The sequence below is a fragment of the Lithobates pipiens genome, unplaced genomic scaffold (assembly GCF_037356315.1).
Source record: "Lithobates pipiens isolate NorthernLeopardFrog02 unplaced genomic scaffold, aLitPip1_a1.2 Scaffold_23, whole genome shotgun sequence".
NCBI classification, from domain to species: domain Eukaryota; kingdom Metazoa; phylum Chordata; class Amphibia; order Anura; family Ranidae; genus Lithobates; species Lithobates pipiens.
In genome coordinates, this window is record NW_027507785.1 from 322,058,216 (window position 1) to 322,081,952 (window position 23,737).

Consider the following 23,737-nt stretch of genomic DNA (forward strand, 5'->3'; position numbering starts at 1 on the left):
AGGTCTTAAAGATGTGGTTGGGAGTGACTCTGGATTTGAGGGAATGCTTAGGTCTTAAAGATGTGGTTGGGAGGGACTCTGGATTTGAGGGACTTCTTAGGTCTTGATGATGTGGTTGGGAGTGACTCTGGATCTTAGAGACTTCTTAGGTCTGGATGATGTGGAGAATTATAGGTTAGGTAGTACAGCAGTTAGGCTGCTCTAAAACCAGGGTTACCCTAGCCCCTTTAAAGGGACCTTGGACTTAAAGTGTAGCAATGAGAGAGTTAGGTGCAAATGATTGTCTTAATATACCTGTAAAATATACTGTATATACCAGGCTTTCTCAACCTTTTAACCCTAGAGGAACCCCAAAAATTATTTTCAGGTCTCGAGGAACCCTTACTATACCAATTTATCAGGGGTCAATAGGAACAATGCCCCAGATACTGGTGACTAGGGATGAGCCGAACACCCCCTGGTTCGGTTCGCACCAGAACTTGCGAACGACCCCCGCGTTCGGTACGAACGTTAGAACCCCATTGAAGTCTATGGGACTCGAACGTTCGAAATGGAAAGTGCTAATTTTAATGGCTAATATGCAAGATACTGTCCTAAAAAGGGTTTGGGGACCTGCCTCCTGCCCCAGGGGACATGGGTCACTGCAAAAAAAAGTTTTAAAAACGGCCGTTTTGGCGGGAGCACTGATTTTAATGACGATTAAAGTGAAAAAAAAAAGGTGAAATATTCCTTTAAATATGGTGCCTGGGGGGTGTCTGTAGTATGCCTGTGAAGTGCCACGTGTTTCCCGTGTTTAGAACAGTCCCTGCACAAAATGACATTAAACGGAAATAACACCATTTAAAACTGCTTGCGGTTTTAATGTTATATCTGGTTCCTGCAATATGGTTGAAAATCATTGAGAAACATGGCATGGGTAGCCCTCCCTGCCCATTACCAGCCTATTTGGGTCTTGTACGCATATTAAGGGGAACCCCGTACCCATATTAAAAAAAGGAAATGCGTGTGGCCCCCAGGCCCTATATACTCAGAACAGCAGTATACAGGCGGTGCAAACAAGACAGGGACTGTGTAGGTTTGTTGTGTTAAGTTGAATCTGTTTGTCATTTTCAACCGGTACATTTTTAAAGTGTAGCTCCAGTCAAAAAAACGATTTTTAAGCTTTTTGGAAAACATAGGGAAGGGTTATCACCCCTGTATAATTTGTTTTGTCGTCCATCTTTTTTCATCTCACTTGCTGCTGTCTCCTTTCGTTTGCAAGTAGGAGATGTTTGTAAGTTGGATGTTTGAAAGTAGGGGCCTGCCCTATATTATAGCGGTATGTACTGGGTACAGAGCACGCAGACAGCACGCACTATCTCCTAACACTACTGACTGCAAGCTCTATTATTAACCACTTGACCACTGGGCACTTAAACACCCTTAATAACCAGACCAAGTTTCAGCTTTCGGTGCCCTCACATTTTGAATGACAATTACTCAGTCATGCAACACTGGACCTATAGGAAATGCTTGTCCTTTTTTCACACAAATAGAGCTTTCTTTTGGTGGTATTTAATCACCTCTCAGTTTTTTATTTTTTGTGCTATAAAAGAAAAAAAGACCGAAAATTCTGCGAAAAAATGAATTTTTCTTCGTTTCTGTTATAAAATTTAGCAGATTAGTCATTTTTTCTTCATAAATTTTGGCCAAAATTCATACTACTACATATCTTTGGTAAAAATAAGTACAAATTGGTGGATATTATTTGGTCTTTGTGAAAGTTATAGAGTCCACAAGCTATGGTGCCAATATCTGAAAATTGATCACACCTGAAGTACTGACGGCCTATTTCCTTTTTTTTTTTTTTCCACAAAATTGTCATATTATCAGGTTATTTCACACACACAGCATATGCATACCACAAATTACACCCCAAAACACATTCTGCTATTACTCCCGAGTACGGCGATACCACATGTGTGAGACTTTTAAACAGCGTGGCCACATACAGAGGCCCAACATGCAGGGAGCGCCATCAGGCGTTCTGGAGCACCCAGGCCAATTCTGACATTTCTCTCCTACATGTAAAAATCATCATTTATTTGCTAGAAAATTACAGAGAACCCCAAAACATTATATATATATATTTTTTTTTTAGCAAAGACCCTGGAGAATACAATGGTGGTCGTTGCAAATTTTTATCTCACACGGTATTTGCACAGCAATTTTTCAAACGCGTTTTTTTGGGGGAAAAAACAGTTTTGTGCTTAAAAAACAAACAAAAAAAACAGTAAAGTTAGCCCAATGTTTGCATAAAGTGAAAGATGAAGTTATGCTGAGTAAATAGATATCAAACATGTCACTCTTCAAAATTGCACATGCCCGTGGAATGGCGCCAAACGTCGCTACTTAAAAAATCCCCATAGGCGACGCTTTAAATTTTATTTTACTGGTTACATGTTTTGAGTTGCAGAGGAGTTCTAGGACTAGAATTATTGCTCTCGCTCTAACATTCTCGGCGATACCTCACATGTGTGGCACATGCGAGCACATGGGGACATGGGCGCTTTAATTTTTATTTTATTTTTTTATTGTTCATTTTACTTTATTTATTTTAGTTTGACATTTTTTTCCCCAAAAATATATTTTTGATCACTTTTATTCCTATTACAAGAAATGTAAACATCCCTTGTAATAGGAATATGGGGTGACAGGTCCTCTTTACAGTGAAATCTGGGGGGTCAATATGACCCCACATCTCACCTCTAGGCTGGGAAGCCTGAAATAAAAAATAAAAAAAAGATTCTGGCTTTGATCGTACTGGCGAGTTGGTAGAAGCACCGGAGGGCGGTGAGGGGTGGGGGGCGTCTATGGCTGGGTATTTCAGGGTATCACCGAGTATGGCTGGGTATCTCCGAGTATGGCTGGGTATGGCAATTTATGGCAGGGTATTACAGAGTATTAGCGGGGTATTGGCGGGGTATTGGCGGGGTACTACAGAGTAATAGCAGGGTACTGCAGAGTATTGGGGGGTACTACAGAGTAATGGCAGGGTACTGCAGAGTATTGGGGGTACTGCAGAGTATTGGCAGGTACTGCAGAGTAATGGCGGGTACTGCAGAGTATTGGGGGGTACTGCAGAGTAATGGGGGGTACTGCAGAGTAATGGGGGTTACTGCAGAGTAATGGGGGGTACTGCAGAGTAATGGCAGGGTACTGCAGAGTAATGGGGGGTACTGCAGAGTAATGGCAGGGTACTGCAGAGTAATGGGGGGTACTGCAGAGTAATGGCAGGGTACTGCAGAGTAATGGCAGGGTACTGCACTGCAGAGTAATGGCGGGGTACTGCAGAGTAATGGCGGGGTAATGGCGGGATACTGCAGAGTAATGGCAGGGTACTGCAGAGTATGCACTGGTATTGCAGAGTATTGGCAGGGAATTGAGGGGTTAAATTCGGTGAGCAGCGATGTGGGCACTGCAGATGCAGCCCACATCGCTGCTGACACCGATCTCTTTCCCCTCCGCTGTACCGATCGGTACAGAGAGGGGAGGGAGGAACAGGCGTCATAACATGACGCCGGTTTGTTTACAAGTGATCACTCCGTCATTTGACGGAGCGATCACGTGGTAAACGGCCGCTGTGAGCGGCCGTTTACCGTGATCCGTGATGCGCAGGGTCCTGTGGACCCGGCGGTCATGGATGCTCTCGGGGGCGCGCGAGAGCAGAATTCTGAGAGGCCGTTAATTAAGAGAGGCCGTTAATTAAGGGAGTTAAACAACCGCCCTGAAGCCGTTAATCGGCAATGGGCAGTTGTTAAGTGGTTAAAGCTAGATCACTAGCTATATAGGTGAGGTGAATATAGTGGTGTATACTGCAGTCAGGGCACAGACAACAACCACTACACAGCAGCAAGATAGGAAATCAGCCAAAAACGATTGGTGTGTAACTGTGTTGAAGGTACACAGAACACCCACTGCTTCAGATGCTAACACACTACACGAGGCCGCCTCAAAGGCGGCCTTATATAGTGTGGGGCGTGCACTACACAGCCTGAGCTATGATTGGCCACAGGCAGGATGCCTGTGGCCAATCATGGCTCTCCTCGCTGCCCGCGCTGCGATTGGCCAAGCATGCGGGGTCACAGTGCATGCTTGGCCAATCATGGGGCAGCAATGCACTGCGCCACCGCAGTGCATTGTGGTCCGCGCGCGCGTCACTTGAATTTTGACGCGAACGGCCCAAACGTTCGGAATTCGCCGAACGGCCGAACAGCCAATGTTCGAGTCGAACGTACGTTCGACTCGAACACGAAGCTCATCCCTACTGGTGACCAATAGGAATAATGTCTACCTTAAAGTGGTGCTCAGATTGCCACCCTTAAAGACAGCTAAAAAGATATTTGGTGTCATGCTGCTGGCTTTGCTAAGTGGTGCTGAACCTTGAACTCTGTAGGCACCATCAAAAAGGTGGTTCATCAGCCACAGCTCAAGGAACCCCTAGCAATCTCTGGAGGAACCCCAGGGTTCCACGGAACCCTGGTTGAGAATGGCTATATATATATATAATATTGTCAAAAGTATTGGGACACCTGCCTTTACACACATGAACTTTAATCCCCGTCTGTAGGATTTAATATTGAGTTGGCCCACCCTTTTCAGCTATAACAGCTTCAACTCTTCTAGGAAGGCCGTCCACAAGGTTTATGAGGGTGTCTATGGGAACATTTGACCATTCTTCCAGAAGCGCATTTGTAAGGACAGGCATTGATGTTGGACGAGAAGGGCTGGCTCCCAGTCTCCGCTCTAATTCATCCCAAAGGTGATCTATTGGGTTGAGTTCCATGTCTTTATGGACCTTGCTTTGTGCACTGGTGCGCAGTCATGTTGGAGCAGGAAGGGGCCATCCCCTAACTGTTCCCACAAAGTTGTCCAAAATATCTTGTTGTGTTGACACCTTAAGAGTTCCCTTCACTGAAACTAAGGGGCCAACCTCTGAAAAGCAACCCCACTCCATAATCCCCCCTCCACCAAATGATTTGTATGAGTGCACAAAGCAAGGTCCATAAAGACAAAGATGAGCAAGTTTGGGGTGGAGGAACCTGACTGGCCTGCACAAAGTCCTGACCTCAACCCGATAGAACACCTTTTGGGTGAATTAATGCAGAGACTGCAAGCCAGGCCTTCTCATCCAACATCAACACCTTACACCACAAATGCACTTCTGGAAGAATGGTCAAACATTCCCATGGACACATCTCCTAAACCTTGTGGACGGCCCTCCCAGAATAGTTGAAGCTGTTAGAGCTGCAAAGGGCAGAGCCAACTCAATATTGAACCCTATGGACTAAGACTGGGATGCCATTAGTGCGTGTAAAGGCAAGCTCCCAATACATTTCACAATATAGTGTATATCTGTTATCCCTGAAACGTGTTGGCTTTCACCTTCTAATAACAGCAGCAGCAGAGTGTTGTACCATGTTAGGCATCAGCAAATGAAGAAGTTTTGGTGTAGGGTGAGACCGTTAATTGGCTAACTAATTAGATGGTAGTGCAGTCTTTCAAAGCATGCTGAATTCATGTTCATGTAATATCCTTTAGGCAAAATCCAAATTTCTAGTTTATAATAAAAGACAAATCAATGGCACCTAATTGCCTCATCGATTCATCCTTTTTTGACACTACTTTTCTTCTACCTATCAAGATAACCTGTCACCCTGGATAGTCCCTAATTAGTAAAGATCCAGATGTTGGTGACCTTTAGGTTCTAGGATGTAGATCTTCTGCAAAACAGACATGTACGGAGCTGGAAGGAAATGTAAGCGCAGGGCATACATGACCAGGTGGAAGGAACTATCAGACTGCAATAGGTTAAAGAGGGGTTGGGACTGTACAGGCAAAATAAACTGGCCCCTTACCTGATTGGAGGAGTTTAGTGCAGGATAGGGAGGAGCTGGATAGTTAGTGAAGGGAGGAAGTAGCAGGTGGAAGTCGGTGGTGGAACGTCCCGTCCTCCCACCCTTAATGAGAAGTATGGAAGTACTTCATGCAAAAGGAGGTGTGGCAATTGGGGTCCTTGACGAAGGTACAAAAATGTAGGTATTTTTATAAAATGGTGGGACCCGTCTCAGGTATGGAGTCCTCCTAGTTTGTCTAGTTCAGTCTACACTACCGGTTAGTAAGGTGGTAGGGGTCTGTGGTCAGTTAGTAAGTCCCTGAGGCGGTGTTGCAGTTGGGTACAGAATCTAGCCTAGAGATACCACAGATTCCAAAAGTTTGGATGGTGTCGTCAAGGATCTGCAATCATCTATTCATATAAGGTTTATGTTTTAAATATGTTTGAGTTAATAAAAGGCCAAAGGGGACAGGTGTTGGCAGGTACGTAATTGAGTTGGGGCAATAAGTTATCTGAACTACACTAGTCACTCCAATTAGGCAAATTAGGCAGTCGCCTTAGGCCTCGCCCCCCCACATGGGGCCTCATGGCAGCCTAATTTGCCCATACCGCAACCTCGATGATTCGCTGGGACCGTCCTGCAATATGATCCATTTTTGACCCGAGTTCCCGGTGAATCAGAGTCCTGCAATGCCCGCAGCTTGTGCGGGGTGTCTCCATTCCCGCACACCGCAAACTCCACTGTGCATTGCAGCCGGCATCTCTCCCCAGCTGTCTGACACACACAGGGCACTGCGGAGTGAACCGAACGCACAGTGCAATTCACATGTGATCCGAGTGCAGTACAATTTCAGCCCATTCATGTCTGCAGTCTATGACCATCTCTTGCAGTGGCAGCCCATCCATTAGTCCGGGTTCACACTGATGTGATGCGGGAACCAGTGCGATTACAGCGCCGGTTCCCGCATCGCATCTCTCCCGCAGGCAATTCACACTGCCCTCTGCGAACCGCGGTGGGTGTCAGTACATTGTTAATGACCTTCTGATATATGGGGGGAACTCTGTGCTGGATGGGTTATATTACCTTGACCTTCATGTAAATGGAGAAATGTGCGTGTAATATATAATATATATATGTAATATATATATTTGATTAAAGAAGAATTGGTTAGAGAAAATTCTATAAAACGGTGAACTCATAGTTCATAGAATTTAAAACTCTTAATCTATGCAATTTATACAGTTATTTTTTTTTATCGCTTGAATTATTTTTCCAGTTATGGATGTGAATGGGGGCCTCATGTCTCAGCTTTGCCTAAGGCCTCACAAAGCCTAGGGCCACCTCTGACCCTAGTCATGACCTTTTACTTTACACCCAGCCAAAAGCTCACATGCGCACCCCAAATTGGAACTTGGCATGCATCAAACTCTTGCTGCGACCAGTTCGTTGCTAAAACGCTCCATAGCGGGGAGGGGGGGTCTCAGAGAAACACACATCATCGTCTCCCTTTTGCACCTTACCCGAGCAAGAGACGAGAGAGAAACAAACTCCTACATTGTGTTGTATTTACAATGGGGAACCAAAGGAAACAAAAAATCTAAAGCCTTCTGACCGATCTTTCCATTCACAAATGAGTGGAAGCCCCCCCCCCCCCCATGGTCACGAAGGGGTTATGGCTCTGCATTCCTTTCTGAGCCCCGCTTTCAGAAAACGGAGAGGAAGGAGCTTGTTGACTAGCGCCCCCCCCCCCAGGAACATGATGAATAGTTGAAGGCCTGATTGAAAATTCTAATCACAGCTGTTCAGTCCTTTAGCTCAGCAGCCGTGACAGCGGACTCACTCCTGCTCATTGGCGTTGCCTCCATGGTGTCTCCGCTATGCACAAGGCCCTCACCAGCACACAATACATGATGGACTGGCTGCGTGGACCGCTCTCTGCTCACCACCTGCAAACTGCTTGTCTTTCAGGGTTTTGCCGGCGCTGCGTGATATCACCATGAGCCAGAGGAGAAAGTAGTGCAGTACTGGAGCCCTCTGTTCGCTGACACACTCGCCTCCCGGGAAAAAAAAAATGCTGCATTATGGGAAATGTAAGTAACTCACCTCCCCCCTTTCTTCTTCCTTCACCTTGCAATCAGAGATGTTAAAAAAAGGCAACACACTGCAGAGTTTACTAAATGATATCAATAAATGTTCTCTGAAGGCATGGGGGTGTACAGCTGGGTCATTTCTGGAGGAAAGAAAAAAAAAAGAAAAAAAAAATTGCCCAGTTTAGGATTTGTAAAAATGATTTAAAAAAAAAAAGTTTTGTTCTGATTGGTTGCTTTTGGCTTTCTTGACCAGACCTCCAAGCACGATATGCTTCTAAACCAGGGATGTGCAATTAGAGGACCTCCAGCTGTTGCAGAACTACAAGTCCCATGAGGTATAACAAGACTCTGAGAGCCACAAGCATGACACCCAGAGGCAGAGGCATGATGGGACTTGTAGTTTTGCAAGAGCTGGAGGTCCGCTAATTGCAGATCCCTGTTCTAAACCAACCCCCCTAACGTAAGCACCCCACACCAACAACAAAAAAATTAAGACTTATGTACGGGGCATACACACAAGCGGATTTTCATACACGGGGCATACACACAAGCAAATTTTTTAACACGGGGCGTGCACACAAGCGGATTTTCATACATGGGGCATACACAGAAGTGGATTTTCTTAAACGGGGCGTACACACAAGCGGATTTTCATACACGGGGCATAAACACAAGCAGATTTTCATACATGGGGCATACACAGAAGTGGATTTTCTTAAACGGGGCGTACACACAAGCGGATTTTCTTACACGGGGCGTACACACAAGCGGATTTTCTTACACGGGGCATACATACAAGCGGATTTTCATACACGGGGTGTACACACAAGCGGATTTTCTTACACGGGGCGTACACACAAGCGGATTTTCTTACACGGAGCATACACACAAGCGGATTTTCATACACGGGGTGTACACACAAGCGGATTTTCATACACGGGGCATACACACAAGCAAATTTTTTAACACGGGGCGTGCACACAAGCGGATTTTCATACATGGGGCATACACAAAAGTGGATTTTCTTAAACGGGGCGTACACACAAGCGGATTTTCATACACGGGGCATAAACACAAGCAGATTTTCATACATGGGGCATACACAGAAGTGGATTTTCTTAAACGGGGCGTACACACAAGCGGATTTTCTTACACGGGGCGTACACACAAGCGGATTTTCTTACACGGGGCATACATACAAGCGGATTTTCATACACGGGGTGTACACACAAGCGGATTTTCTTACACGGGGCGTACACACAAGCGGATTTTCTTACACGGAGCATACACACAAGCGGATTTTCATACACGGGGTGTACACACAAGCGGATTTTCATACACGGGGTGTACACACAAGCGGATTTTCTTACACGGAGCATACACACAAGCGGATTTTCTTACACGGAGCATACACACAAATGGATTTTCATACACGGGGTGTACACACAAGCGGAGTTTCATACACGGGGCATACACACAAGCGGATTTTCTTACACGGAGCGTACACACAAGCGGATTTTCATACACGGGGTGTACACACAAGCAGATTTTCATACACGGGGTGTACACACAAGCGGATTTTCATACACGGGGGTATACACACAAGTGGATTTTCATACACGGGGTGTACACACAAGCGGATTTTCATACACGAAGAGGTTGTAAACTCTGACAAAAAAACAAAACATGTAAGACAAAAGCCTAATGAGCTAGTATGCATACTAGCTCATTATGAAATACTTAGAATGAAGCTGTTGCAGCGGCTCCCGCACACCGCTGAGACGACTGACATTTTCCCTGGAGTTTCTTCCAGGTTCACGTGCTTCGGCGCTGTGATTGGCCACAGCCACGATGACGTCACTCCCGTGCATGAGCGTGGGGATGGCCGTTTGAAAGAAATGGCACCCATGGCCGTTCCTTCAGAGCACATGCACCAGTGGTGTCACTGGCTGCATTTAATGTAAATATCTCCTAAACAGTACACGTTTAGGAAAAAATATTTTCACTACCCATAGGTAAGCATTATAATAGGCTTCCCCATAGGTAAATGTCAGCAGAGGAAGTTTACTTCCCCTTTAAAAGATACTTTGTATTTTGATATGCACTCAGTAGATGTGGCTTTCAGTTCCTTTTACATATTTTCCAGTTTCTCCTTAGCTACTTTGTTGTAAAAAAAAAAAAAGTTTTTTTTTTTTTTCTACAACTCATTACCTCAAGCTGAAATTAACACACGTGTAAAATAATTTAAGTAATGGCTCTTTTCTCCTTCTCTTCCCTCTTCTGAACGGCTCCCTCCAAGATTTCAGTAAGAAAGCGAGAAGCTGAAAGGAAACAGCTTCTACTCTTTTTTTGTCTTTAGAAAATTATTTATGTAATATCATTTTTTTTAAAAGGACAATATTAATATTAATATTACTGTTTTTTTTTTCCTTGACACGAACAAGAAGTAAGAAGTAATCTCTTCAAATGAGTAGGGAACTCCCCTTAGATGTTTGTCACCAAAACAGATGTCTCCATTGGAGGATTTACCCTCAGCTCCTATCCCGCTAACAACAGTAACATTTTGGATTTTCTATCAGTTTCTAACTAATCAATTAGGATTACATGCTAGTTTAGTGGTCAATATTATTGTACTGCATTGCTAAAAGTTTAACGTTTGATCAACATGTCTGTCACTTCGTGTCTCAATGACAATGGATACCAAGACTTATACATGCTTACCAACATCTCAAACCTGTTCAGGCCCACCTAGTGACTGAATGGTCCCACCCAGACCCCACCCACTTTTTAGAGTGGCCCACCCAAACCTAATTATGAGGTGGCCACCCTCTTGCAGGCCCTTAATGAGCTGAATATTGAATTATTTCAGATGTGGACACGGTATCATTGGGCTGAGGTCCAAGATGCAAGACTGTCCTGGCAAATCAGGTGGCATCTATGCTAATAGAGAGGACACATAAAGCAAAAAAAGGCTTCCAATAACCCTTCTCTAAACCAGGGGTCTCCAAACTTTGTAATGAAAGGGCCAGTTTACTGTCCTTCGGGCTTTAGGCTCAGGCTTTTAGGTGGGCCAGCCTGTGCCCAGAGGCAGTAAACAATGCCCAATCTTTGGTATTAGGGGGAGAAATAGTTGGTGTCAGTGGGAGGAATTTTGCCCCATCGTTGGTGTCAGTGGAAGAGATTGTACCCCATTGTTGGTGTCAGTGGAAGGAATAGTGCCTCATTGTTGGTGTCAGTGGAAGAGATAGTGTCTCATTGTTGGTGTCAGTGTCATGAATTATGCCCCATCGTTGGTGTCAGTGGAAGAGATCGTGCCCCATCGTTGGTGTCGGTGGAAGAAATAGTGCCTCATTGTTGGTGTCAGTGGAAGAGATTGTGCTCCATTGTTAGTGTCAATGGAAGGAATAGTGTCTCATTGTTGGTGTCAGTGTCATGAATTATGCCCCATCGTTGGTGTCAGTGGAAGAGATCGTGCCCCATCGTTGGTGTCGGTGGAAGAAATAGTGCCTCATTGTTAGTGTCAGTGGAAGAGATTGTGCTCCATTGTTAGTGTCAATGGAAGGAATAGTGTCTCATTGTTGGTGTCAGTGTCATGGATTATGCCCCATCATTGGTGTCAGTGGAAGAGATCGTGCCCCATCGTTGGTGTCGGTGGAAGAAATAGTGCCTCATTGTTGGTGTCAGTGGAAGAGATTGTGCCCCATTGTTAGTGTCAATGGAAGGAATAGTGCCTCATTGTTGGTGTCAGTGTCAGGAATTATGCCCCATTGTTGGCGTCAGTGGCAGTAAGTCTTAAGGGCCTGATAATTGTTAATACGTAGCTATTCACCTATATCACATTTTAGTAGTTGACTCTCTTAGAAATAATTTTAAACCCCAATTGTATAAATCTGTGATATGTGAACAAATATAAATAAGAAACTGCAGCATCTCCTTAAAATTCTAGAGCATTAGATACAAAAAAAAAAAAAAAAATGACAGCAACAGGATGATTGGGATTATAGTGGTGCCCACAATTAGAAAAGATACATTTTATAAAAATAAAAAGTTTATTCATATAAAATTAAAACTAAAAAAAATTAAAAAATCAGAGTATAATATATATCACATTTATGGTCACTGGTGTCCATATATAGAAAGCGATCAGTGCTTGATGTCAGATCCCAACATGTTTCGCCAACATTGACTTCTTCGGGGGGTTTCTAAGGACCACCAAGCCAATGTTGGCGAAACAAGTTGGGATCTGATATCAAGCACTGATCACTTTCTATATACGGACACCAGTGACCATTAACCACTTGAGGTCCGGGCCATAGCTGAATGATGGCTGCAGCGCGGACCTCAATTTTTGGGAGGTCGTCATAGGACGCCCACCCCTGTGCACGCTCCTTGCAGGGCGCGCGGGGAGAGCACTGTGATCACCGAGTCCCGGAGACTCGGCTGATCACCGATCCTAGTCCATGTGATCAGCTGTCAGCCAATGACAGCTGATCACATGATGTAAACAAAAGCTCGGCGATCGCTTTTTTTCTCTCCTCACGCTGACAGCGTGAGGAGAAAAAAAAGGCGATCACCAGCTTATGTTAAAGGGACATCGGTCCCGAAGAGGAAGGAGGCACAGCTGCCTCCTCTGTGCCATTTAGTACCCCCTGCCAGTGCCACCTGTCATTGTGCCCATAGTGCCCATCAGTGCCACCTATCAATGCCCACAAGTGCCACCTATCAATGCCCATCAGTGGTGCCAATAAATGCCACCAAGCATTGCTGCCTATCAGTGTAAGCAATCAGTGCCCATCACTGCCACCCATCGGTGCCCATCACTGCTGCCTCATCAGCGTACATCAATGAAGGAGAAAAATTACCTGTTTACAAAATTTTATAACAAAATACAAAAAGAAATTAAAAATGTTTAAAAAATTCGGGCTTTTTAAATTTTTTTAACAAAAAATAAAAACCGCCGAGGTGATCAAATACCACCAAAATAAATCTCTATTTGTGGTGAAAAAAATTATAAAAATATAATTTGGGTACAGCGTTTTATTGTCATTCAAAGTGCGACTGCGCTGAAAGTTGAAAATTGGTCTGCACAGGAGGGGGGTTTAAGTGCCCAGTAAGCAAGTGGTTAATGCTTTACGTATTATACTGTGCTTTTTATTTGAACCCAAATTTGTTTTAATCTTATTAGAATACACTTTTTATTTTTTTTAAATGTATCTTTTCTAATTGTGGGCACCGCTATAATCCCAATCATCCTGTTGCTGTCATTTTTCAATTCAATAGGGATGAGGTGACGGATATCATATTGTTATTCGTTCTGCTACTCAAGCTAACAAAAAAAAAATACAAAATATTATTAAAATAATACAAAAAAATGGACATCAATTTAAATGTGTGCTGTCCCTTAAAATGACAAGCATCCCTGATTGCTGATGTTTGTAATTTAAAGGGACAGTGCACCTTTCGATTGGTTTCCATCTCTAATGCCGCGTACACACGACCAGACTTTTCAATGATTCCGGCAGACCATTCCATCGTGTGTGGGCTGCAGCGGACTTTTGATTTGCAAAAGTCTGACAGACTTTAGAAATGGAACATGTTCCAAATTTTTCCGACAGAACTCCGCCGGACCCAGTTCCTACCGAGAAATCCGCTCGTGTGTGTGCTAGTCCGACGGACAAAAACCGATGCTAGTGCAGCTATTGGCTACTGGCTATGAACTTCCTTATTCTAGTCCAGTCGTACGTCATCACGTTCAAATCCGTCGGACTTTGGTGTGATTGTGTGTGGCCAAGTCCGTTCATTCGGAAAGTCCATCAGAACTCTGTCAGAACTCCATCAGAACTCCATCGAAAGTCTGCCGGACCTTAGCCCTTGTACACACGGTCGGAGAATCCGTCGGAATGTGTCCTATCGGACCGTGTTGTCGGATAATCCGACTGTGTGTGGTATGCATCGGACTGTTTCTGTCGGAATATCCGTTGGACCAAATGTTGGAAATATTTTCTGACAAACTGGTCCGATATGACATACTCCGATCATGTGTAGAGAATTCCGATCGGACAAAGTGCCACGCATGCTCAGATAAAATTCCTACACCAAAGCTATTGGCTACTAGCCTGAACGTAGTCCCGTCGTAACGAAATTACGTCATCACGTTCTGAAAGATCGGATTTTTCGACAACTTTGTCCGACCGTGTGTATGCAACAGTTTCGGACAAGATCCGACGGACAAAATCCGACGGGCAAAATCCAACGGATTTGGTTGGCAGAATGTCCGACCGTGTGTACGGGGGCTTAGAAACAAGTGAGCCGTAGGTTTACCAGCTATACCAGGATGTATAGTTCCTCAACGTCTGGAAGGCTGACGGCTGATGGAGCAAAAAAAATAAATAAAAAAATTAGACAAAAATATTGCAAACATTTCATTCCAGGATAATCTATTTGGCAAATGTCTGTTCTGATTTTGCCACAGAGTCTAGAAGCAATTTTTTAACCTAATAAAATGGAAACATTGGAATTGACAAGCGATACAGTCCATTTAGCTTGCCGAGTCTGCCAATTTCACCTAATTACTTTGATTGCATGCCGGCGCTTGCTACACAGGAGAACTTTGTGCAGCTTAATCTTTGAAACCTCTGAAAATTTTTAAATTCTCATTTCATTCTGTGACTGTGCTTTTGGTAACAGGAACAGTTATTCTTCCTTAGGTCTGCTTGGGACTTGGGAGGCAGGATGTGGACAGGAAACATCTCTGTTAATTGTAACTTAGAGGTTCTGCAGCGATTTGATCCATGTGACCTGGATCCTCGGCAGGGCCGTTTTTAAGGCAGGGCAAAAGGGGCAGCTGCCCTGGGTCCTGTCATTGTTGTGGGGCCCAAAGCAGCTGCCTCATACTTGCCAACTATACTGGTTTAAATTCCCTCGACCCTTAAGGTTATAGTCCTGTGCTGTGTTCTAATATCTCAGTGTGAAGTGCTGCTACTAATGCTGCCCAGCTCTGCCCTATTGTTGTGTACAGATTACTCACCTGCAGACCCTGTGTTTACATGTAAATTACCGTCATTCATATGTAAATAGTGGCGGCCAGTGGCATTGATATGTATATCATGCCCCCCTGAAGTCATATCTACAGTAATCTCTAGCAACTAATCAACAAGCAGAAATCATGTGCTGTAACCTCTAGCAACTAACCAGTGAGCTGTAATGTGTACTGTAACCTCTAGCAACCAATCAGTGAGCGATAATGATACACTGTAACCTCTGTCAACCAATCGCAATAGCTGCCTGATCTGATTCAGTAAACTGATTTTGAGTTTAGCTGCTATTTATTGTATGTCTCAGAGCAGCAGGTGGAGAGCAAAACTGCATTGGGGGGGCCCGAAGAAAGGTTTTGCCCAGGGTCCAATCAATATTAAAGACAGCCCTGATCCTCGGCCTGGGCTGGACCAAGGGGTGGGCAGAAGAAGCGATTGCTTTGGGCACTTCAGTAGGCGGGGACACTTCGGAGATGGTACATAGCTCATGGGGAGGGGCTCCTCGGTCTTTTCACATTCCGTGCTAAAGGACTTTGTACCAGCAGTGTTTTTTCATTTATCATTTTCCTTCCACTTCACAATTATGTGCCACTTTGTGTTGGTCTATCACATAAAATCCCAATAAAAATACATTTATGTTTTTTGGTTGTAACATGACAAAATGTGGAAAATGTCAAAGGGGTATGAATACTTTTTCAAGGCGCTGTAACTTCAGCTGTCTAAATATAATGAGCTTTTCCCAAAGATGACCTATACTTTATCATTTTTAATTTTTTCCTCTTTTTTTTTGGGCTGTATTGCCAAGGTTTGTGACATGCTAAGTTGTGTTTGCGTAGAATACGCGAAGAAGCAGAGACCGTACCCCTATTCCTCCTCCCCTGGTCCCAGGAAAATCATATTATGCTCGGTTATGATAACAAAACAACGGCTGGGATTGTGATCCATTCTCTATGCATGAATTAATACGGCGGGGACATCGCCGCTATCCTCCAACCTCAATCGCAGCGGAGTGAATGATTAATGTCATAACCAAGCCACAGCTAATTAAAATTTAAAGAACTTTCTGTATGCAAGTAACTCAGAAGGGAGTGAAAGAGATTTACAATGAAGGATTCTGGGGGCTCCGCGGGGGTCTACAATGAAGGATTCTGGGGGCTCTGCGGGGGTCTACAATGAAGGATTCTGGGGGCTCTGCGGGGGTCTACAATGAAGGATTCTGGGGGCTCTGCGGGGGTCTACAATGAAGGATTCTGGGGGCTCCGCGTGGGGTCTCCAATGAAGGATTCTGGGGGCTCCGCGGGGGTCTACAATGAAGGATTCTGGGGGCTCCGCGGGGGTCTACAATGAAGGATTCTGGGGGCTCCGCGGGGGTCTACAATGAAGGATTCTGGGGGCTCTGCGGGGCGTTCTTTGAAATTGGGAATTAGGTGGACTGAAAAAGGGGGCCTTATTCACAATTCAGGAGTAAAAGGAAACTTTTTTGCTAGTTTTGGAGGACGCGTGGAAGGGTTATTTCGCTTTCGGGAGATTCACCTTAGTCCTGGTCACCATTATCACTGGGGAAAAAAGGTGACGGGAAATTTAAAATGTTACAGTTGTCACCAAAACAGGAAGGGGGGGGGGCGGTGGATTTTACAACGGGACACCTATCTCTACTTCTCATCTCTGGGAAAGGAAGTCAAGAGAAATCTCCCGTGCACAATTTTAACCGCTTGCCAACCGCCGCACACAGATGTACGTTGGCAGAATGGCACAGGCAGGCAAATGGGCGTACAGGTACGTCCTTTAAATTTGCCACCTTTCGGGTGTGTGCGCCGCACGTCGCAGGATCGTGCCCGCAGGTCCCGGGAGCTCAATGTTCTCTGGTGGCCCGCGATTGCAGTAAGGAGAGGTAAAACGGGGAAGTGCCTATGTAAACAAGGCATTTGCCCATTCTGTCTTGTGTAATGACAGAGATCACCACTCCCTGTCATCAGGAGCGGTGATCGATGTCATGTCCGAGGTAGCCCCTCCCACCCCCACAGTTAGAATCACTCCTTAAGACATACTTAACCCCTTCATCGCCCTCTAGTAGTTAACCCCTTCCCTGCCAGTGTCATTTACACAGTAATCAGTGCATTTTTATAGCTCTGATCTCTGTATAAATGCCAATAGTCCCAAAAATGGGTCAAACGTGTCTGATCTATCCGCCATAATGTCGCAGTCCCGATAAAAATCTCCCATAAGATCGCCACCATTACTAGTAAAAAAATAATAATAATAATAATAAAAATGCTTTAAATCTATCCCCTATTTTGTAGACACTTTAACTTTTGCGCAAACCAAGCAATCTATATATGCTTATTGTGATTTTTCTTTTACAAAAAATATGTAGAAGAACACATATCAGCCTAAACTCAGAAAATAACTACTTTTTAAAAAAAAATTATATAATGGGGATATTTATTATAGCAAAAAGTACAAAATATTGTGTTTTTTTCAAAATTGTCGCTCTTTTTTTGTTTATAGCGCAAAAAATAAAAACTGCAGAGGCGATCAAATACCCCCAAAAGGAAGCTCTATTTGTGGGAAAAAAAGGACGTCAATTTTGTTTGGGTATAGCGTCACACGACCGCGCAATTGTCAGTTAAAGCGACTGTGTTTTCTAACTGTGGCGGGAGGGGACTGACTGGGAGGAGAGAGAGATCGCTGTTCCTAATCTGTCAGGTGCGTTTATGAAGATCGAGATGCTAAGAGGGCTCCCTGTTCCCAACTCTCCCTGGAGTTGGGAACAGGGAGCGCGGTGACCGAAGAAGCACGGTTGGCCATGTGCTTGTTTGCAGTCCGATGAGCTCGGCCACTGAGGGATGACTGAAGCAGGCAGAGCTGAACGTGTTCAGGTGAACGGAGAAACCAGGAGCCAGGCCAGGGGTCATACACAGATAAGTCGGTCCAGAGCATACACCGGGGTGAGCCAAGGTCATATACAGGCAAGGTCCAGGTACAAGCTGAAGGTCAAGCCAGGTGATCAGGAAGCACAAGCAGAGTCCAGGAGCAGGCCAAGGGTCAAACTAGGAGATCAGGAAGCGAGGTCAAGGCAAGCCGGGTCACAACGGGTAATCACAGATCAGGAAGCAAGGTCAAGGTACACAAGGGAGCTGAGGAGATAACCCAGCAATGGCTTGTGGTCACAGGCTGCCTTAAATAGGGCCACTGGTGCCAGCGTCTGTCATGCCACTTGTGCGCCGTCACGCACGCGCAGCACCGATGTGCGCCAATGCACTATGAATGCACGGTGCACGCTCGTGCATGTCTTGGAACCCTCCTTGGGCGTCGATGAAGGTTCTGGGCAACATTGCCAGTTCCGTGACAGCCATGTGCCTGACATAATCACTAGGAACAGCAGATCTCTCTCTACTCCCCTGACAGAACGGAGATCTGTCTGTTTACACTGGCAGATCCCAGTTCTGCCTCTCTGTGGAGCAATCGCGAGTGGCCCACTAATTGGCTCCTCCCCCGCCAGAGAATGGGCACATGCTCGCACGTGCCCAAAGATCTCCGCGTATACACCCGACGTACAGTGATTGGCGATTTGCGCAGGAGAGCCAACCTGCTGCAGTACAACTGCGGCGGCTGGTCGGGAAGCTGTTGACCAGTGTTTAGTGTGCCTTTAATGGCCACTAGATGGAGCTAATGATCATAGAAAATAAATACTAATCTACTATGATCCATGGCTCCATCTGGAGGCCATTATGTGGCATTCTCCCAAACCTTTATGAATGATAAAGATTCGACCTGGAGAGAGTAAAGCCTAATAATGTTTGATTTTGCCCCATTCACACAGAACAAGTGTCCATATAGATTCACTGGGCGAAAAAGCTCCTTCATATTTTAAGTACACTCTTTAATCACAAAAGAACATGCAATGTTTGAGATATCTTCTTTTGATAATATAGGCAGGTGTGTCTCTTACCAAGGCGGCCATAATACTCGGAGGCTCCTCACCGCCCCCCCCCCTCCCCCCCTCTGCATAGGCACGTATTGATCTTGCGCTAACACACTCTGGAGTGGAGTTCCTTGGCTGGATTTATAAGCTGTTATTTCCACAGCAAAACAGTAATTATTTGCACATTTCTGCTGCCCGTCAATTCTCTCCTCAATAGCCGGGATTATTAAAACACTAATACATTCTGTTCTGAAGTGTGTCATTACAAGAAGCTATGCACATTCTGACGGAGAGCCGGGGAAAGCTTTTTTGATTTTGTTCCTGAGGTTAGTTATATAAAAAAAATATAATAATAAGGTATTTAGTAAAGAAAATAAACAGCTATTAAGCTGCAGCTGGAGAGGAAAAGAACGGACACCATGGGGCTGATTCAATAAAGATAATGAATAAGAGCATGGATGGTAGGCTTACATGGTGGGCTGGTATGGCGGTGGGGATATATGTGATCCATGAACTCATCTCTTGCTCTGTCCAGGGACTACATCCCCCACATTTCTTAGTTCCTCCCAGCAGGATCTTGTTGTCCCAGGATGCACAGCAGTTGATATCCCCTTCCTCTATGTTCTCCTAGTTGTCCCAGGATGCACAGCAGTTGATATCCCCTTCCTCTGTGTTCTGGTTGTCCCAGGATGCACATCAGTTGATATCCCCATCCTTTGTGTTTTCCTGGTTGTCCCAGAAGGCACAGCAGTTGATATCCCCTTCCTCTGTGTTCTCCTGGTTGTCCCAGGATGCACAGCAGTTGATATTTCCATCCTCTGTGTTCTCCTGGTTGTCCCAGGATGCACAGCAGTTGATATTTCCATCCTCTGTGTTCTCCTGGTTGTCCCAGGAGGCACAGCAGTTGATATCCCCTTCCTCTGTGTTTTCCTGGTTGTCCCAGGATGCACTGTAGTTCATATCCCCTTCCTCTGTGTTCTCCCAGTTGTCCCAGGATGCACAGCAGTTGATATCCCCTTCCTCTGTGTTCTCCTGGTAGTCCCAAGTTGCACATCAGTTGATATCCCCATCCTCTGTGTTCTCCTGGTTGTCCCAGGATGCACAGCAGTTGATATCCCCTTCCTCTGTGTTCCCTCAGTTGTCCCAGGGTACACAGCAGTTGATATCCCCTTGCTCTGTGTTCTCCTGGTGGTGGGTGGGGCTTCTCTCCAGCTCTCTGCCTCTCCACAGACGGTACATTGATGTTTAATGTGTACGGTGCAGTTCTGTTCCACCTTTCGTGGTGCACATTCATGTAATGCCACCCAATGCCGGCACAAGGTCACCTAGTGCCGCCACAAGGTCACCTAGTGCCAAACTGCAACTCTCCACCCCCCTAATATGATGCGTGGGCCTCATGTCTCTTCTAAACCCTCCCCCAAACAAATCCAACACTAATCTGCATGCTCATCCCTCAAGCATAAGTTCCACCCACAAGCCAAAATTCTTCCCAAACAAAAATGCAAAAAATCCCCCTCCTCCCATTTCAAATTCGTCCTCCCCACACCAACCTTTGCCCCTCCACCTTCCTTCCTGGTTCAAATTCCCTCCATCCCCATTCAAGCACAAGTCCTCCCCCCCAAAAAAAACAACAAACACAAATCTCCCCACTAGAATACATTATGCCCCCAGCACAAATCCCCCCCCCCCAATCCCTTCTCCCAAATTTTCACTTCCTCCAGGAAAAAGTTAACCCACATATCTCTTTCCCTCCCCCTCCTCAAATCACGCCTCCTAGCCTCGTCATCACCCTTCCTGAATCCCCCTACTAGAACAAATTCTCTCCTTCCTGCTAGCACAAATCCTCTCCCCCGACAGATCCCCTCTCCCAGCACAAATCCCCCTCCCCTAAAAGAAAAAGTTAACCTCCTCCACCAAATTCTTACTTCTAGCACAAATCCTCCCCACAAAGGCCACCATCCCACCCAAATCTACCCTCCTAGTAATCTACCACCACCCCCCCCCCCCCATATGATTTCCTTCCCCCAATTTTCCATGAGAGCAACTCCCCCTTCCCAGCAACACCCCCCCCCCCCAATCCCCCTGCTTAGCACATATGCTATCCCCCCTCCCTTTACAAATCCCCTTTCCCTTCCATTCCAAAGAAACATTTTGGCTCTTGTGTCCTATTATCCTAGGTTTCCACTATTGTGACCGGAAAGTCACGCGATTTGGCTGCAATTCTTTTACTCTAGTTTTTCCACGATGTTGGCATGCTTTTGATGTGACTTAAAGCAATGCCCATTCTTGAGTTCTGTGCACCTCAAGTTGCATCAAAGTGGGACCAAAATAGTGCAGGGAATACTTTGACGTTGCTGAGACTTGAAGTTGCACAGATATGAACGGTACCCATTGGAAACCATGGGGTGCGACTTGTCGACTTGCTTTGCAGTCCCAAGTTGCACTAGTGGAAACGTAGCCTTATGCTGCGTACACACGATCGGAAATTCGGCAAAAGACCGATGAGAGCTTTTGGTTGGAAAATGCGACCGTGTGTACGCTCCATCTAACTTTTGCTGGCCGAATTCCATGATTGAGAGCATGTTCTCAATTTTTCGGTCGGAAAAAGTTTCCGATCGGAAATCCCGTGGCAATTCCGTCGCGCAAATTTCCTACGCATGCTCGGAAACTATTTGACGCATGCTCGGAAGCATTGAACTTTATTTTCTCGGCTCGTCATAGTGTTCCACGTCACCGCGTTCTTGACAGTCGAAAGCTCAGCGAACTTCTGTGTGACCGTGTGTATGCAAGCCAAGCTTGAGCGGAATTCCGTCGAAAAAAAAAACATCCACGTTTTTTCCGACGGAAAAATCCACTTGTGTGTACGCGGCATGAGAGTCCATTCACATCTAGGAAGTCAACTCGGTCTGACGATGCTGCACAGGTACGTTAGAAAGGCGTGTTGGCGTTTCCATTACAGTGAATGGCACGGCAGTGCAGCAACGCACCTAACGTGTTGTGTTATAGCGGCATATTGGTGTGAATTGGCCATTTAAAGTACCGTATTTATCGGCGTATAACACACGCCGGCGTATAACACGCACCCCAAGTTTAGGAGGGAAGTTTAAGGAAAAAAACTTTTAGGAGGCAAGTTTAAGGAAAAAAACTTACATTTTAAATGCCCATCAATGTATCCTTCCACTGTCCCCCTGCAGCCCTACACTGTTCTCCTGCAGCCTTCCACTGTCCCCCTTCAGCCCTACACTGTCCCCCTGCAGCCCTACACTGTACCCCTAGAAACCTTCGACTGTCCCCCTGCATCCTTTCCCACAATTGCAGCATGGTTAGTTTTAAATTTACCGCCGAGATCTTCGGCTCCTCCCGCCGCCGCCGTCCAGATCTTCGGCTCCTCCCGCCGCCGCCGTCCAGATCTTCGGCTCCTCCCGCCGCCGCCGTCCAGATCTTCGGCTCCTCCCGCTGCTGACATAGACCGAGCCGAGCCGAGGGTACTCGGCTACTCGGCTCTGCTCGCAGTAACGCCCCCGCCCCGCCCCTTGTCCTGGCTCCTGTGATGGACACAACACCGGGCCAATGGCGGGACGTAAAGGCTAGGAGGCGGGACTGGGCGTGACTGAGAGCGGAGCCGAGTACACAGTACACTCGGCTCAGCTCGGTAAATGTCGGCGGCGCTCCACAGACAGCGCAGATCGGCAGATCGGCGGGGGGATCGGCGAATAACACGCACCCATGATTTCCCCCCCATTTTAAGGGGAAAAAAGTGCGTGTTATACGCCGATAAATACGGTATGTCTCCAACCAAATATTTGTTTTACATTTTAGTTGCAGTAGGGAACCCTTTTCGTGTTTTTCAATCCGTCTTTGAGAGATTGGGTTCATCATTCCTGGAAGGACTCTTTTCTTGCCCAGATGGGACGGCTTGACTGTCAGACAAATAATGAGGTTGGTAATGTGTAGCAGTTGCTGGTCTCTGTCTGATGAATGTGTTCTGATCACGCGTGTGTCGTATGATGGAGATCACATTGAGAGGATCGCGCTAGGCTAGGCCAGGTCACCTTGACTGCAGTCTGAACTGTCTAAGCCTTCTGTTCGTCTCCTGGGCTTCCCAGGGCTCATGGGAAGTGCCGATTAGTCAAACATCCAATGCCGCTTACACACGACCGGACTTTCCGGCAGACTAGGTCCGACGGTCTTCCCGACTTTTGCAGCGGAGTTCCGATGGACTTTCCAAACGAACGGACTTGGCCACACACAGTCCAACGGATTTGAACGGTGATGACGTACGACCGCACCAGAATAAGGAAGTTCATAGCCAGTAGCCAATAGCTGCCCTCGCGTCGGGTTTTCGTCCGTCGGACCAGCACACAGACGACCGGTTTTTTCAACCGGACTCGAGTCCGTCGGAAAGATTTGAAACATGTTTTAAATCTAAAGTTCGTCTGATCTTTAGACAGCAAAGGTCCGACGAAGCGCACACACGATCGAATTGTCCGGGCGGATTCGTTCCGTCAGACCTAGTCTGGTCAAAAAAAGTCCGGTCGTGTGTATGCGGCATTAGGCTTTGTTCACACCTATGCAGGTGCAGTGGTGCGCACGTCATTTTGCACATCATGTCTAGGGCAGCCCATTCCTTTCTTTTTTCTCTTTTTTTTTTTTTTATTATTATTTATTTTCAAAATAAATAATAAACAATAAACAAAAAAAAAAACAAAAAATGTTTCATGTTCTGAAATTATTACATTATTATATACATTTAATTCCCTGCCCCCCACCTCTCTCTCTCTCTCTCTCTCTCTCTCTCCCATTCATTTCAAA

General features: G+C 45.8%; 1 protein-coding gene across 19 annotated transcripts in view; it reads left to right on the forward strand.

Annotated features, from left to right (window-relative positions):
- DAB1 (DAB adaptor protein 1) overlaps nucleotides 1-23,737 on the forward strand; it is a 1,102,825-nt gene that overhangs the window by 668,263 nt on the left and 410,825 nt on the right. For 18 of the 19 annotated variants that reach the window (XM_077450623.1, XM_077450620.1, XM_077450628.1 and 15 more), the window contains one exon: nucleotides 7,845-7,966. The exons of the other annotated variant lie outside the window; for it this stretch is intronic. The gene's annotated coding sequence lies outside the window, so the exon portion shown is untranslated. The remainder of the gene's footprint in view (nucleotides 1-7,844; nucleotides 7,967-23,737) is intronic. 19 annotated transcript variants of the gene reach the window in all.